The 4,880-nt window shown below is 33.5% G+C and overlaps 1 pseudogene; it reads right to left on the bottom strand.

Moving 5' to 3' along the window:
• Positions 1-3,089: 3,089 nt before the first annotated feature.
• On the bottom strand, positions 3,090-4,676 carry LOC111373726 (annotated as a pseudogene).
• Between the last annotated feature and the right edge of the window lie 204 nt (positions 4,677-4,880).

The following is a 4,880-nucleotide window of genomic DNA, read 5'->3' as shown; positions in this document are numbered from 1 at the left end:
GTTATGCATCCGAGGATAGCGTGTCTCTCCTCTCCTCGCATACCGACTGGCCAAGATGGGGACAGTCTCGTACACCCATATCTGAAACAGTTACAATTATTATGTATAGAATTCAATAAAAAAATTGTAGGTAATTCATTAATTTAAACATATACCTACAGCGCCAACGGCAGTCCATATGCATCGTACTTGCGCTCGGGCTTATCCCCCTTTGGCATTGAAAACCCTCTCCTAAACACGTGTAATGTATCAAGAAAATATCTCCAGCCCCATGGGTAGTTGTTGAAGGCATCAATATCATCAACAACCTCCAAATGGAAAATGTCAATCGATGTCTTCTTATGATGACACCGGAGTATGCTCTCGATGATAAGCACCAAGCCCAACTTCAGCCTATCAGACATCCGATCACATCTCCTTAATGCATCTCCTAACTGCGCTAGAGTAACCGTCGTCTGTCCATGAAAATATTCATTCAACAGCCTCTTGTTCCTCGGAACACAGGCACTCGCCTCTGCATCGTCCGTACATCACAGTCTAGTGACGAGGACAAACTCAAATATGAAGAACGTGGCTACCTTGCCCCCAATATCAAAATGGATGACGTCTCCGTCAACTAACTTCAACAAGCGACATAGCAGGGCATTGAGCAGCTGCCCAGACCACTATACATCATGCAACGAATACAATGGCCATAAGCATGATCGACGTAATATGTCTGCGTGATCGTCATCCAACAAATCTAATACCAAAGCGAAGCTGGTAAAGTTACAATTCGACGTAACTTTACCAGGGATCTGTCTGACAGCGTCGTCCAGATGATATTCCATCCTGCAAAATTTCAAATATTAGAACCCTATGCAAATGATGTTCGATAAACAAAAATATTAAAAATATATACTAACACACTGTTACTAGATGCAATAACCAACCGATAACGGAATAAACAAAATGAACGTAAATTACTATTTTCCATATACTTAATTTGCTAATTTGATCGTTTCTTTTAATATTTTAATTGCTTATTTTAATTATTTATCTAACAGTTAATTTACTTTTTCATTTTTAATTAATGTTAAACACTTATTTTAATTTTTTACGCATATTGCTTATTTCATATTTACAAATTTATTTTAATTGCTTTGTAAAAAATTAATTTAATTGATATTTTAATATCCTAATTTAATTGTTTATTTTTATTATTTCACAAATGTATATATATTTATTTAAATTCTTTATGCATATTACTTATTTAACATGTAATTAATTATTTTAATTATTTTAATAACACTTATTTTGATCGTTTATTTTAATATTTTAATTATTTTTCTAACACTTAATTTTAATTATTTTAATAACACTTATTTTGATTGTTTATTTTAATTTTTTTCTAACAGTTAATTTAGTTATTTATTTTTAAGGAAGTTTTAAAACTTATTTTAATTATTTACAAATTTTTAATTATGTATTTAAATTCTTTATATATATCTTATTTAATATTTCATTTTTTAAAATTAATTTAGTAACACTTATTTTTAAATGCTTATTTTAATATTTTAATTATTTTTCTAACACTTTATTTAGTTTTTTAATTTTAATGAATGTTTAAATACTAATTTTAATTCTTTACGCATAATGCTTATTTCATATTTACAAATTTATTTTAATTGCTTTTCAAAAAATTAATTTTTTTGCTAATTTAATTTTCAAATTTAATTGCTTATTTTTATTATTTTACAAATGTTTAAATATTTATTTAAATTCTTTACATATATTAATTATTTAATATTATATTATTTCTTTTAATTTTTTACTATTACTTAATATAAAATAATTAATTAATCTAAATTAGCAACTAATAAATATTTCGATAAATAATATAACATTTACATCTTATATTTACAATAAATAATTTTAAATACATAATATACATTCAAATTAAGCAATTCAAATAAATAATTACATATTAGAGAACACAATATAAGCCATTAATAATTATTTAATTAACTTCAATAATTACGGAAGGAAAAAAAAAGGCCCACGGCCCAAAATAACGGCCGGCCCAGTCAACTGGGTCAATCGGGCCGACCGGCCCAGTGCCCAGTTGACTGGGCGACCGGGCCGGCTGGGCGTGCCCAGACGTCGTGCCCAGCCGACCCCTTCCGTCTCCTACCATGGAGATCGTTGGAAAACTCCATTTTCGGCGATCTCCACCCCTTCCCAAACAATAACAACCCAAATTCCACATTTACATAAGGATTTCTCAACACATTTATATATAAATCATACTTTTTTCCAAAAATAAAAATAAAAACATGGTTTTTTTTTGTATAAAAATCTTACCTTCTTCAGAGAGAAATGACCAATTGGGTCTCCTATTTTTCCTTCTTTGTCGGTGACTGGGTCGACTGTGCTACAGTACTTTTCCACTCGCCTTCTGCTTCCTTTTCCTTGCAAGGGGTAAGATAGGGTTTCTCTTGATTTTTGTTGGTTTCACTGGTTTAAATAATCTTCCTTTTTTTTTTAACTGGTCAAAGGCCTCTTTGAAAAATTGGCCAGGTCAACCGGCTGTTGGCCACTATTTCCTCGGAAAAGGATTGAACGGGTTCTTAAAATGAAAAATTGAAATGCTCAAGAGCAAGCCTAGCTTGGCTCGTGATGGGCAGGCCCTTGGTCAATGAGCCAATCCCTCTCGTCTAATGGGAAGCTCGGCTTGGCCCACTGGTGGCCATACTCTTAAAATTTAGATCGAGGCAGTGCAATACTAACTCTCAAATATAGTGAAACGGAAGAATAGGCCGGCGAAAGAGCTTAAAATGAAGGAACTCTCCATCTGAATATCTTTTGTATAAAGTAATATTTGAAATTGCCCTGCTAATTAATCTCTCTGATGCTTACAAAATGCTCGACTAAATAGTACTGAGTAACATAATGGAACAAAATGAGTCTCGTGTTGCAAGTACGAGCATCATATATATGTTTGGTACTGGTACATTGAGCTAGACATAACTAGAGGAAAGAGTATAAGATGTTTGCCAATTATCTTGCAATGCAAAAAGAATTCATTTCTTCAAGGCAATGGACCTTCTTCTGGTGACTTAATTTACATCTATTTTCAAACTGTTTTTAAGAACTAATTGTGTAGGAGTTTGATGATTGAGATCACAGCCACTATCCTCCAAGAACTGCTTCTTAACTTTACAGATACTATGAAAATGTTTGAATTTACTCGTTCATAATATTCATTTCTTATGAAACTATTTCAGTATATCAACTGGACAGCTGCAATAGCATGTATTTTTTCTCTTAACTTCTGGGTTAGAGCTACGCTGACTGTCATCACTCGTGTTGCCGGTCCACTAAGGCGAATTTTTATGATAAAATCCTCGATATGAACAAGCTCCAGTTCTCCACCACCTGTGCCACCCAGATAAGGTATAATCTCCGATAGAATCTGGATATTGAGTAAGTTATGTTACGACTTTAATATAATCAAAACAGAAACGCCAGAAGGATCATAAGCATTTGTACAACTTTTTTGTTTGTAAAATACAAATCACAATCTAAGTGAACAGTAAAATAATAATCCTTTATTCAACATTCAAGCTAAATTAGTAAAAGTTGATCTCTAAGAAAATAATCAGTTCTCGTTTTATTGTTTTCCTGCAATTGAAATCTTTTCCCCACAAGATAGAACATGGCATTTGTAATGAAGTGTCTAGTTTTGTTTTTGCAGCAGTAACTAAACAGGGAAAACACTCTCTCTCTCCACCCACCCCCACCCTTTTTTGTGTAAAATTTGCACAATTCATCTTAATCTTTAGATATCCGTTGCAAAATACATCGGACTTCTTGGTACCCAACCTTCAGTATTATTTTCATATTTTGTCCTTTCTACATAATTCTAACCACTTTTTTTTTCTCCAACTTCATCTTAATCTTTAGATATCCGTTGCAAAATACATCGGACTTCTTGGTACCCAACCTTTAGTATAAATTCAAGAGTGAGGCTCTGCCACTGGCTGTGCTACTTATTTTGATATGGTCAGACTTATTAGTTCTACTAGCTCAAGTCACTTTCGACATGCTTGCCCTGGCTATCTGTATAAGGCTAAGGAATTTCACAAAATTCCATTCAATTATCGGAATCTAAAAAGACAGAAGGAAAAATATGGTGATTTTTCAATCCTGGGGACATCCTCAATTCAGTAAAAAAAATTATGATGCAATTATGCATTACAATCTGCTTTCTTTTATTGTAATGTATTCTTTTAATCTCTTAGCACTGTCTATCTTCCCCTAGAAACTGAAAAAATATTTCAAATTTAGGGAGAGTTCTTCCGTTACCTTCTCTACGTTTTCTTCATTCAACACGAGACCAGTTTCCGTGTCAACTATCTGTTCTGCTGCTTCTATTTCTGGGATCTTATCACGCGGTCGATTTCAATCCCCATTTTCAGGGTCATTGTTGAAACTTGGGCACGACCGACAAGCTCCTTGGAGCTTTAATACCATTGAACTCATGTAGAACCACATTCCCTCCATCAGCCATTAGGCCAGGCCTCCCATCATTCAATACCTTCTCAACATTATCCTCAGTTAGTGGCAATACACAAATTGGTGAAACGACAGCGCCTAAAGTCATCAGAAAGTTCAACATTAATGCTATGCATAAATCAAAGTATGATGCATGGTGGCATTTAGGAAAACGACGAATACACAAACAACCATCTAATTTTTTGACGATTCTAAACAACACCTGAAAACTGGGCAACGAGACTCGTTAATTCATAAAGAATACCAAGAACTATTGAAGAATTGAGAAAACTCAAATTTATGGACAATTGTCTTATGGCCAATCATGGCAGGTCCTATTTTTG

The sequence above is a fragment of the Olea europaea genome, unplaced genomic scaffold, assembly GCF_002742605.1.
Source record: "Olea europaea var. sylvestris unplaced genomic scaffold, O_europaea_v1 scaffold116, whole genome shotgun sequence".
In the NCBI taxonomy this organism is placed as follows: Eukaryota; Viridiplantae; Streptophyta; class Magnoliopsida; order Lamiales; family Oleaceae; genus Olea; species Olea europaea.
Note: the sequence above shows the minus strand (reverse complement) of the source record. Positions and strands in the feature narration are given on the sequence as shown.